We start from the raw sequence: 13,750 nt of genomic DNA on the forward strand, positions 1-13,750 counted from the left end.
CCGAATCTCCACTTGCATTTTCTACAGAAAGAGTGTTTCAGAACGGCTCAATCAAAACTAAGGTTCAACTCTTTTACTTGAACAAACAGAACAGAAAGAAGTTTCACACAATTCTTCTGTGTAGTTTTTATTTGTAGACATTCTTTTTCCCAATATAGCCCTTTTAGCGCTCAGAATGTCCAATTGCAGTTTCTACAGAAAGAGTGTTTCAGAACGGCTCAATCAAAAGTAAGGTTCAACTCTGTTAGTTGAATGCACAGAACAGAAAGAAGTTTCATACAATGCTTCTGTGTAGTTTATATTTGAACATATTCTTTTTTCCACTATTACCCACTTAGCGCTACGAATGTCCAGTTGCATTTTCTACAGAGAGAGTGTTTCAAAACTGCTCAATCAAAAGTATGGTTTAACACTGTTAGCTGAATGCTCAGATCAGAAAGAAGTTTCACAGAAGGCTTCTGTGTAGTTTATATTTGAATATATTCCTTTTTCCACTACTACGCTCTTAGCGCTCCAAATGTCCAGTTGCATTTTCTACAGAAAGAGTGTTCAGATCTGCTCAATCAAAAGTATGGTTTAACTCTGTTAGCTGAATGCACAGATCAGAAAGAAGTTTCACAGAATGATTCTGTGTAGTTATATTTGGAGACATTCCTTTTTCCACTATTACCCTATTAGCGCTCCGAATCTCCACTTGCATTTTCTACAGAAAGAGTGTTTCAGAACGGCTCAATCAAAACTAAGTTTCAACTCTTTTACTTGAACAAACAGAACAGAAAGAAGTTTCACACAATTCTTCTGTGTAGTTTTTATTTGTAGACATTCTTTTTCCCAATATAGGCCTCTTAGCGCTCAGAATGTCCAATTGCAGTTTCTACAGAAAGAGTGTTTCAGAACGGCTCAATCAAAAGTAAGGTTCAACTCTGTTAGTTGAATGCACAGAACAGAAAGAAGTTTCATACAATGCTTCTGTGTAGTTTATATTTGAACATATTCTTTTTTCCACTATTACCCACTTAGCGCTACGAATGTCCAGTTGCATTTTCTACAGAGAGAGTGTTTCAAAACTGCTCAATCAAAAGTATGGTTTAACACTGTTAGCTGAATGCTCAGATCAGAAAGAAGTTTCACAGAAGGCTTCTGTGTAGTTTATATTTGAATATATTCCTTTTTCCACTACTACTCTCTTAGCGCTCCAAATGTCCAGTTGCATTTTCTACAGAAAGAGTGTTCAGATCTGCTCAATCAAAAGTATGGTTTAACTCTGTTAGCTGAATGCACAGATCAGAAAGAAGTTTCAACGAATGATTCTGTGTAGTTTATATTTGAAGACATTCCTTTTTCCACTATTACCCTCTTAGCGCTCCGAATCTCCACTTGCATTTTCTACAAAAAGAGTGTTTCATAACTGCTCAATCAAAAATATGTTTTATCTCTGTTAACTGAATTTACAGATCAGAAATAAGTTTCACAGAATGCATCTGTGTAGTTTTTATTTGAAGATATTCTTTTTCCCAATGTAGGCCTCTTAGCGCTTAGCATGTCCAATAGCAGTTTCTACAGAAAGAGTGTTTCAGAACGGCTCAATCAAAAGTAAGGTTCAACTCTGTCAGTTGAATGCACAGAACAGAAAGAATTTTCACAGAATGCTACTGTGTAGTTTATATTTGTATATATTCCTTTTTCCACTATTACCCTATTAGCGCTCCGAATGTCCACTTGCATTTTCTACAGAAAGAGTGTTCAGAACTGCGCAATCAAAAGTATGGTTTATCTCTGTTAGCTTAATGAACATATCAGAAATAAGTTTCACACAATGCTTCTGTGTAGTTTTTATTTGAAGATATTATTTTTCCCAATATAGGCCTCTTAGCGCTCAGAATGTCCAATTGCAGTTTCTACAGAAAGAGTGTTTCAGAAAGGCTCAATCAAAAGTAAGGTTCAACTCTGTTAGTTGAATGCACAGAACAGAAAGAAGTTTCATACAATGCTTCTGTGTAGTTTATATTTGAACATATTCTTTTTTCCACTATTACCCACTTAGCGCTACGAATGTCCAGTTGCATTTTCTACAGACAGAGTGTTTCAAAACTGCTCAATCAAAAGTATGGTTTAACTCTGTTAGCTGAATGCTCAGATCAGAAAGAAGTTTCACAGAATGCTTCTGTGTAGTTTATATTTGAATATATTCCTTTTTCCACTACTACTCTCTTAGCGCTCCAAATGTCCAGTTGCATTTTCTACAGAAAGAGTGTTCAGATCTGCTCAATCAAAAGTATGGTTTAACTCTGTTAGCTGAATGCACAGATCAGAAAGAAGTTTCACACAATGATTCTGTGTAGTTTATATTTGGAGACATTCCTTTTTCCACTATTACCCTCTTAGCGCTCCGAATCTCCACTTGCATTTTCTACAGAAAGTGTGTTTCAGAACGGCTCAATCAAAACTAAGGTTCAACTCTTTTAGTTGAACAAACAGAACAGAAAGATGTTTCACACAATTCTTCTGTGTAGTTTTTATTTGTAGACATTCTTTTTCCCAATATAGGCCTCTTAGCGCTCAGAATGTCCAATTGCAGTTTCTACAGAAACAGTGTTTCAGAACGGCTCAATCAAAAGTAAGGTTCAACTCTGTTAGTTGAATGCACAGAACAGAAAGAAGTTTCATACAATACTTCTGTGTAGTTTATATTTGAACATATTCTTTTTTCCACTATTACCCACTTAGCGCTACGAATGTCCAGTTGCATTTTCTACAGACAGAGTGTTTCAAAACTGCTCAATCAAAAGTATGGTTTAACTCTGTTAGCTGAATGCTCAGATCAGAAAGAAGTTTCACAGAATGCTTCTGTTTAGTTTATATTTGAATATATTCCTTTTTCCACTACTACGCTCTTAGCGCTCCAAATGTCCAGTTGCATTTTCTACAGAAAGAGTGTTCAGATCTGCTCAATCAAAAGTATGGTTTAACTCTGTTAGCTGAATGCACAGGTCAGAAAGAAGTTTCACCGAATGATTCTGTGTAGTTTATATTTGGAGACATTCCTTTTTCCACTATTACCCTCTTAGCGCTCCGAATCTCCACTTGCATTTTCTACAGAAAGAGAGTTTCAGAACGGCTCAATCAAAACTAAGGTTCAATTCTTTTAGTTGAACAAACAGAACAGAAAGAAGTTTCACACAATTCTTCTGTGCAGTTTTTATTTGTAGACATTCTTTTTCCCAATATAGGCCTCTTAGCGCTTAGCATGTCCAATTGCAGTTTCTACAGAAAGAGTGTTTCAGAACGGCTCAATCAAAAGTAAGGTTCAACTCTGTTAGTTGAATGCACAGAACAGAAAGAATTTTCACAGAATGCTACTGTGTAGTTTATATTTGAATATATTCCTTTTTCCACTATTACCCTCTTAGCGCTCCGAATGTCCACTTGCATTTTCTACAGAAAGAGTGTTCAGAACTGCGCAATCAAAAGTATGGTTTAACTCTGTTAGCTTAATGAATATATCAGAAATAAGTTTCACACAATGCTTCTGTGTAGTTTTTATTTGAAGATATTTTTTTTCCCAATATAGGCCTCTTAGCGCTCAGAATGTACAATTGCAGTTTCTACAGAAAGAGCGTTTCAGAAAGGCTCAATCAAATGTAAGGTTCAACTCTGTTAGTTGAATGCACAGAACAGAAAGAAGTTTCATACAATGCTTCTGTGTAGTTTATATTTGAACATATTCTTTTTTCCACTATTACCCACTTAGCGCTACGAATGTCCAGTTGCATTTTCTACAGACAGAGTGTTTCAAAACTGCTCAATCAAAAGTATGGTTTAAATCTGTTAGCTGAAAGCTCAGATCAGAAAGAAGTTTCACAGAATGCTTCTGTGTAGTTTATATTTGAATATATTCCTTTTTCCACTACTACGCTCTTAGCGCTCCAAATGTCCAGTTGCATTTTCTACAGAAAGAGTGTTCAGATCTGCTCAATCAAAAGTATGGTTTAACTCTGTTAGCTGAATGCACAGATCAGAAAGAAGTTTCACCGAATGATTCTGTGTAGTTTATATTTGAAGACATTCCTTTTTCCACTATTACCCACTTAGCGCTCCGAATCTCCACTTGCATTTTCTACAAAAAGAGTGTTTCATAACTGCTCAATGAAAAATATGTTTTATCTCGGTTAACTGAATTTACAGATCAGAAATAAGTTTCACAGAATGCATCTGTGTAGTTTTTATTTGAAGATATTCTTTTTCCCAATGTAGGCCTCTTAGCGCTTAGCATGTCCAATTGCAGTTTCTACAGAAAGAGTGTTTCAGAACGGCTCAATCAAAAGTAAGGTTCAACTCTGTTAGTTGAATGCACAGAACAGAAAGAATTTTCACAGAATGCTACTGTGTAGTTTATATTTGAATATATTCCTTTTTCCACTATTACCCTCTTAGCGCTCCGAATGTCCACTTGCATTTTCTACAGAAAGAGTGTTCAGAACTGCGCAATCAAAAGTGTGGTTTAACTCTGTTAGCTTAATGAACATATCAGAAATAAGTTTCACACAATGCTTCTGTGCAGTTTTTATTTGAAGATATTATTTTTCCCAATATAGGCCTCTTAGCGCTCAGAATGTCCAATTGCAGTTTCTACAGAAAGAGTGTTTCAGAAAGGCTCAATCAAAAGTAAGGTTCAACTCTGTTAGTTGAATGCACCGAACAGAAAGAAGTTTCATACAATGCTTCTGTGTAGTTTATATTTGAACATATTCTTTTTTCCACTATTACCCACTTAGCCCTACGAATGTCCAGTTGCATTTTCTACAGACAGAGTGTTTCAAAACTGCTCAATCAAAAGTATGGTTTAACTCTGTTAGCTGAATGCTCAGATCAGAAAGAAGTTTCACCGAATGCTTCTGTGTAGTTTATATTTGAATATATTCCTTTTTCCACTACTACTCTCTTAGCGCTCCAAATGTCCAGTTGCATTTTCTACAGAAAGAGAGTTCAGATCCGCTCAATCAAAAGTATGGTTTACCTCTGTTAGCTGAATGCACAGATCAGAAAGAAGTTTCACAGAATGATTCTGTGTAGTTTATATTTGGAGACATTCCTTTTTCCACTATTACCCTCTTAGCGCTCCGAATCTCCACTTGCATTTTCTACAGAAAGAGTGTTTCAGAATGGCTCAATCAAAACTAAGGTTCAACTCTTTTAGTTGAACAAACAGAACAGAAAGAAGTTTCACACAATTCTTCTGTGTAGTTTTTATTTGTAGACATTCTTTTTCCCAATATAGGCCTCTTAGCGCTCAGAATGTCCAATTGCAGTTTCTACAGAAAGAGTGTTTCAGAACGGCTCAATCAAAAGTAAGGTTCAACTCTGTTAGTTGAATGCACAGAACAGAAAGAAGTTTCATACAATGCTTCTGTGTAGTTTATATTTGAACATATTCTTTTTTCCACTATTACCCACTTAGCGCTACGAATGTCCAGTTGCATTTTCTACAGACAGAGTGTTTCAAAACTGCTCAATCAAAAGTATGGTTTAACTCTGTTAGCTGAATGCTCAGATCAGAAAGAAGTTTCACAGAATGCTTCTGTGTAGTTTATATTTGAATATATTCCTTTTTCCACTACTACGCTCTTAGCGCTCCAAATGTCCAGTTGCATTTTCTACAGAAAGAGTGTTCAGATCTGCTCAATCAAAAGTATGGTTTAACTCTGTTAGCTGAATGCACAGATCAGAAAGAAGTTTCACCGAATGATTCTGTGTAGTTTATATTTGAAGATATTCCTTTTTCCACTATTACCCTCTTAGCGCTCCGAATCTCCACTTGCATTTTCTACAAAAAGAGTGTTTCATAACTGCTCAATCAAAAATATGTTTTATCTCTGTTAACTGAATTTACAGATCAGAAATAAGTTTCACAGAATGCATCTGTGTAGTTTTTATTTGAAGATATTCTTTTTCCCAATGTAGGCCTCTTAGCGCTTAGCATGTCCAATTGCAGTTTCTACAGAAAGAGTGTTTCAGAACGGCTCAATCAAAAGTAAGGTTCAACTCTGTTAGTTGAATGCACAGAACAGAAAGAATTTTCACAGAATGATACTGTGTAGTTTATATTTGAATATATTCCTTTTTCCACTATTACCCTCTTAGGGCTCCGAATGTCCACTTGCATTTTCTACAGAAAGAGTGTTCAGAACTGCGCAATCAAAAGTATGGTTTAACTCTGTTAGCTTAATGAACATATCAGAAATAAGTTTCACCCAATGCTTCTGTTTAGTTTTTATTTGAAGATATTATTTTTCCCAATATAGGCCTCTTAGCGCTCAGAATGTCCAATTGCAGTTTCTACAGAAAGAGTGTTTCAGAAAGGCTCAATCAAAAGTAAGGTTCAACTCTGTTAGTTGAATGCACAGAACAGAAAGAAGTTTCATACAATGCTTCTGTGTAGTTTATATTTGAACATATTCTTTTTTCCACTATTACCCACTTTGCGCTACGAATGTCCAGTTGCATTTTCTACAGACAGAGTGTGTCAAAACTGCTCAATCAAAAGTATGGTTTAACTCTGTTAGCTGAATGCTCAGATCAGAAAGAAGTTTCACAGAATGCTTCTGTGTAGTTTATATTTGAATATATTCCTTTTTCCACTACTACTCTCTTAGCGCTCCAAATGTCCAATTGCATTTTCTACAGAAAGAGAGTTCAGATCTGCTCAATCAAAAGTATGGTTTAACTCTGTTAGCTGAATGCACAGATCAGAAAGAAGTTTCACAGAATGATTCTGTGTAGTTTATATTTGGAGACATTCCTTTTTCCACTATTACCCCCTTAGCGCTCCGAATCTCCACTTGCATTTTCTACAGAAAGAGTGTTTCAGAACGGCTCAATCAAAACTAAGGTTCAACTCTTTTAGTTGAACAAACAGAACAGAAAGAATTTCTCACAATTCTTCTGTGTAGTTTTTATTTGTAGACATTCTTTTTCCCAATATAGGCCTCTTAGCGCTCAGAATGTCCAATTGCAGTTTCTACAGAAAGAGTGTTTCAGAACGGCTCAATCAAAAGTAAGGTTCAACTCTGTTAGTTGAATGCACAGAACAGAAAGAAGTTTCATACAATGCTTCTGTGTAGTTTATATTTGAACATATTCTTTTTTCCACTATTACCCACTTAGCGCTACGAATGTCCAGTTGCATTTTCTACAGACAGAGTGTTTCAAAACTGCTCAATCAAAAGTATGGTTTAACTCTGTTAGCTGAATGCTCAGATCAGAAAAAAGTTTCACAGAATGCTTCTGTGTAGTTTATATTTGAATATATTCCTTTTTCCACTACTACGCTCTTAGCGCTCCAAATGTCCAGTTGCATTTTCTACAGAAAGAGTGTTCAGATCTGCTCAATCAAAAGTATGGTTTAACTCTGTTAGCTGAATGCACAGATCAGAAATAAGTTTCACCGAATGATTCTGTGTAGTTTATATTTGAAGACATTCCTTTTTCCACTATTACCCTCTTAGCGCTCCGAATCTCCACTTGCATTTTCTACAAAAAGAGTGTTTCATAACTGCTCAATCAAAAATATGTTTTATCTCTGTTAACTGAATTTACAGATCAGAAATAAGTTTCACAGAATGCATCTGTGTAGTTTTTATTTGAAGATATTCTTTTTCCCAATGTAGGCCTCTTAGCGCTTAGCATGTCCAATTGCAGTTTCTACAGAAAGAGTGTTTCAGAACGGCTCAATCAAAAGTAAGGTTCAACTCTGTTAGTTGAATGCACAGAACAGAAAGAATTTTCAAAGAATGCTACTGTGTAGTTTATATTTGAATATATTCCTTTTTCCACTATTACCCTCTTAGCGATCCGAATGTCCACTTGCATTTTCTACAGAAAGAGTGTTCAGAACTGCGCAATCAAAAGTATGGTTTAACTCTGTTAGCTTAATGAACATATCAGAAATAAGTTTCACACAGTGCTTCTGTGTAGTTTTTATTTGAAGATATTATTTTTCCCAATAGAGGCCTCTTAGCGCTCAGAATGTCCAATTGCAGTTTCTACAGAAAGAGTGTTTCAGAAAGGCTCAATCAAAAGTAAGGTTCAACTCTGTTAGTTGAATGCACAGAACAGAAAGAAGTTTCATACAATGCTTCTGTGTAGTTTATATTTGAACATATTCTTTTTTCCACTATTACCCACTTAGCGCTATGAATGTCCAGTTGCATTTTCTACAGACAGAGTGTTTCAAAACTGCTCAATAAAAAGTAAGGTTTAACACTGTTAGCTGAATGCTCAGATCAGAAAGAAGTTTCACAGAATGCTTCTGTGTAGTTTATATTTGAATATATTCCTTTTTCCACTACTACTCTCTTAGCGCTCCAAATGTCCAGTTGCATTTTCTACAGAAAGAGTGTTCAGATCTGCTCAATCAAATGTATGGTTTAAATCTGTTAGCTGAATGCACAGATCAGAAAGAAGTTTCACAGAATGATTCTGTGTGGTTTATATTTGGAGACATTCCTTTTTCCACTATTACCCTATTAGCGCTCCGAATCTCCACTTGCATTTTCTACAGAAAGAGTGTTTCAGAACGGCTCAATCAAAACTAAGGTTCAACTCTTTTACTTGAACAAACAGAACAGAAAGAAGTTTCACACAATTCTTCTGTGTAGTTTTTATTTGTAGACATTCTTTTTCCCAATATAGGCCTCTTAGCGCTCAGAATGTCCAATTGCAGTTTCTACAGAAAGAGTGTTTCAGAACGGCTCAATCAAAAGTAAGGTTCAACTCTGTTAGTTGAATGCACAGAACAGAAAGAAGTTTCATACAATGCTTCTGTGTAGTTTATATTTGAACATATTCTTTTTTCCACTATTACCCACTTAGCCCTAAGAATGTCCAGTTGCATTTTCTACAGAGAGAGTGTTTCAAAACTGCTCAATCAAAAGTATGGTTTAACTCTGTTAGCTGAATGCTCAGATCAGAAAGAAGTTTCACAGAATGCTTCTGTGTAGTTTATATTTGAAGACATTCCTTTTTTCACTATTACCCCCTTAGCGCTCCGAATCTCCACTTGCATTTTCTACAAAAAGAGTGTTTCATAACTGCTCAATCAAAAATATGTTTTATCTCTGTTAACTGAATTTACAGATCAGAAATAAGTTTCACAGAATGCATCTGTGTAGTTTTTATTTGAAGATATTCTTTTTCCCAATGTAGGCCTCTTAGCGCTTAGCATGTCCAATTGCAGTTTCTACAGAAAGAGTGTTTCAGAACGGCTCAATCAAAAGTAAGGTTCAACTCTGTTAGTTGAATGCACAGAACAGAAAGAATTTTCACAGAATGCTACTGTGTAGTTTATATTTGAATATATTCCTTTTTCCACTATTACCCTCTTAGCGCTCCGAATGTCCACTTGCATTTTCTACAGAAAGAGTGTTCAGAACTGCGCAATCAAAAGTATGGTTTAACTCTGTTAGCTTAATGAACATATCAGAAATAAGTTTCACACAATGCTTCTGTGTAGTTTTTATTTGAAGATATTATTTTTCCCAATATATGCCTCTTAGCGCTCAGAATGTCCAATTGCAGTTTCTACAGAAAGAGTGTTTCAGAAAGGCTCAGTCAAAAGTAAGGTTCAACTCTGTTAGTTGAATGCACAGAACAGAAAGAAGTTTCATACAATGCTTCTGTGTAGTTTATATTTGAACATATTCTTTTTTCCACTATTACCCACTTTGCGCTACGAATGTCCAGTTGCATTTTCTACAGACAGAGTGTTTCAAAACTGCTCAATCAAAAGTATGGTTTAACTCTGTTAGCTGAATGCTCAGATCAGAAAGAAGGTTCACAGAATGCTTCTGTGTAGTTTAGATTTGAATATATTCCTTTTTCCACTACTACGCTCTTAGCGCTCCAAATGTCCAGTTGCATTTTCTACAGAAAGAGAGTTCAGATCTGCTCAATCAAAACTATGGTTTAACTCTGTTAGCTGAATGCACAGATCAGAAAGAAGTTTCACAGAATGATTCTGTGTAGTTTATATTTGGAGACATTCCTTTTTCCACTATTACCCTATTAGCGCTCCGAATCTCCACTTGCATTTTCTACAGAAAGAGTGTTTCAGAACGGCTCCATCAAAACTAAGTTTCAACTCTTTTACTTGAAAAAACAGAACAGAAAGAAGTTTCACACAATTCTTCTGTGTAGTTTTTATTTGTAGATATTCTTTTTCCCAATATAGGCCTCTTAGCGCTCAGAATGTCCAATTGCGGTTTCTACAGAAAGAGTGTTTCAGAACGGCTCAATCAAAAGTAAGGTTCAACTCTGTTAGTTGAATGCACAGAACAGAAAGAAGTTTCATACAATCCTTCTGTGTAGTTTATATTTGAACATATTCTTTTTTCCACTATTACCCACTTAGCGCTACGAATGTCCAGTTGCATTTTCTACAGAGAGAGTGTTTCAAAACTGCTCAATCAAAAGTATGGTTTAACACTGTTAGCTGAATGCTCAGATCAGAAAGAAGTTTCACAGAAGGCTTCTGTGTAGTTTATATTTGAATATATTCCTTTTTCCACTACTACGCTCTTAGCGCTCCAAATGTCCTGTTGCATTTTCTACAGAAAGAGTGTTCAGATCTGCTCAATCAAAAGTATGGTTTAACTCTGTTAGCTGAATGCACAGATCAGAAAGAAGTTTCACCGAATGATTCTGTGTAGTTTATATTTGAAGACATTCCTTTTTCCACTATTACCCTCTTAGCGCTCCGAATTTCCACTTGCATTTTCTACAAAAAGAGTGTTTCATAACTGCTCAATCAAAAATTTGTTTTATCTCTGTTAACTGAATTTACAGATCAGAAATAAGTTTCACAGAATGCATCTGTGTAGTTTTTATTTGAAGATATTCTTTTTCCCAATGTAGGCCTCTTAGCGCTTAGCATGTCCAATAGCAGTTTCTACAGAAAGAGTGTTTCAGAACGGCTCAATAAAAAGTAAGGTTCAACTCTGTCAGTTGAATGCCCAGAACGGAAAGAATTTTCACAGAATGCTACTGTGTAGTTTATATTTGTATATATTCCTTTTTCCACTATTACCCTATTAGCGCTCCGAATGTCCACTTGCATTTTCTACAGAAAGAGTGTTCAGAACTGCGCAATCAAAAGTATGGTTTAACTCTGTTAGCTTAATGAACATATCAGAAATAAGTTTCACACAATGCTTCTGTGTAGTTTTTATTTGAAGATATTATTTTTCCCAATATAGGCCTCTTAGCGCTCAGAATGTCCAATTGCAGTTTCTACAGAAAGAGTGTTTCAGAAAGTCTCAATCAAAAGTAAGGTTCAACTCTGTTAGTTGAATGCACAGAACAGAAAGAAGTTTCATACAATGCTTCTGTGTAGTTTATATTTGAACATATTCTTTTTTCCACTATTACCCACTTAGCGCTACGAATGTCCAGTTGCATTTTCTACAGACAGAGTGTTTCAAAACTGCTCAATCAAAAGTATGGTTTAACTCTGTTAGCTGAATGCTCAGATCAGAAAGAAGTTTCACAGAATGCTTCTGTGTAGTTTATATTTGAATATATTCCTTTTTCCACTACTACTCTCTTAGCGCTCCAAATGTCCAGTTGCATTTTCTACAGAAAGACTGTTCAGATCTGCTCAATCAAAAGTATGGTTTAACTCTGTTAGCTGAATGCACAGATCAGAAAGAAGTTTCACACAATGATTCTGTGTAGTTTATATTTGGAGACATTCCTTTTTCCACTATTACCCTCTTAGCGCTCCGAATCTCCACTTGCATTTTCTACAGAAAGTGTGTTTCAGAACGGTTCAATCAAAACTAAGGTTCAACTCTTTTAGTTGAACAAACAGAACAGAAAGATGTTTCACACAATTCTTCTGTGTAGTTTTTTTTGTAGACATTCTTATTCCCAATATAGGCCTCTTAGCGCTCAGAATGTCCAATTGCAGTTTCTACAGAAAGAGTGTTTCAGAACGGCTCAATCAAAAGTAAGGTTCAACTCTGTTAGTTGAATGCACAGAACAGAAAGAAGTTTCATACAATGCTTCTGTGTAGTTTATATTTGAACATATTCTTTTTTCCACTATTACCCACGTAGCGCTACGAATGTCCAGTTGCATTTTCTACAGACAGAGTGTTTCAAAACTGCTCAATCAAAAGTATGGTTTAACTCTGTTACCTGAATGCTCAGATCAGAAAGAAGTTTCACAGAATGCTTCTGTGTAGTTTATATTTGAATATATTGCTTTTTCCACTACTACGCTCTTAGCGCTCCAAATGTCCAGTTGCATTTTCTACAGAAAGAGTGTTCAGATCTGCTCAATCAAAAGTATGGTTTAACTCTGTTAGCTGAATGCACAGATCAGAAAATAAGTTTCACCGAATGATTCTGTGTAGTTTATATTTGAAGATATTCCTTTTTCCACTATTACCCTCTTAGCGCTCCGAATCTCCACTTGCATTTTCTACAAAAAGAGTGTTTCATAACTGCTCAATCAAAAATATGTTTTATCTCTGTTAACTGAATTTACAGATCAGAAATAAGTTTCACAGAATGCATCTGTGTAGTTTTTATTTGAAGATATTCTTTTTCCCAATGTAGGCCTCTTAGCGCTTAGCATGTCCAATAGCAGTTTCTACAGAAAGAGTGTTTCAGAACGGCTCAACCAAAAGTAAGGTTCAACTCTGTCAGTTGAATGCACGGAACAGAAAGAATTTTCACAGAATGCTACTGTGTAGTTTATATTTGAATATATTCCTTTTTCCACTATTACCCTATTAGCGCTCCGAATGTCCACTTGCATTTTCTACAGAAACAGTGTTCAGAACTGCACAATCAAAAGTATGGTTTAACTCTGTTAGCTTAATGAACATATCAGAAATAAGTTTCACACAATGCTTCTGTGTAGTTTTTATTTGAAGATATTATTTTTCCCAATATAGGCCTCTTAGCGCTCAGAATGTCCAATTGCAGTTTCTACAGAAAGAGTGTTTCAGAAAGGCTCAATCAAAAGTAAGGTTCAACTCTGTTAGTTGAATGCACAGAACAGGAAGAAGTTTCATACAATGCTTCTGTGTAGTTTATATTTGAACATATTCTTTTTTCCACTATTACCCACTTAGCGCTACGAATGTCCAGTTACATTTTCTACAGATAGAGTGTTTCAAAACTGCTCAATGAAAAGTATGGTTTAACTCTGTTAGCTGAATGCTCAGATCAGAAAGAAGTTTCACAGAATGCTTCTGTGTAGTTTATATTTGAATATATTCCTTTTTCCACTACTACTCTCTTAGCGCTCCAAATGTCCAGTTGCATTTTCTACAGAAAGAGTGTTCAGATCTGCTCAATCAAAAGTATGGTTTAACTCTGTTAGCTGAATGCACAGATCAGAAAGAAGTTTCACAGAATGATTCTGTGTAGTTTATATTTGGAGACATTCCTTTTTCCACTATTACCCTCTTAGCGCTCCGAATCTCCACTTGCATTTTCTACAGAAAGTGTGTTTCAGAACGGCTCAATCAAAACTAAGGTTCAACTCTTTTAGTTGAACAAACAGAACAGAAAGATGTTTCACACAATTCTTCTGTGTAGTTTTTATTTGTAGACATTCTTTTTCCCAATATAGGCCTCTTAGCGCTCAGAATGTCCAATTGCAGTTTCTACAGAAAGAGTGTTTCAGAACGGCTCAATCAAAAGTAAGGTTCAACTCTGTTAGTTGAATGCACAGAACAGA

The sequence above is a fragment of the Symphalangus syndactylus genome, chromosome X (genome assembly GCF_028878055.3).
Source record: "Symphalangus syndactylus isolate Jambi chromosome X, NHGRI_mSymSyn1-v2.1_pri, whole genome shotgun sequence".
Lineage (NCBI taxonomy): Eukaryota > Metazoa > Chordata > Mammalia > Primates > Hylobatidae > Symphalangus > Symphalangus syndactylus.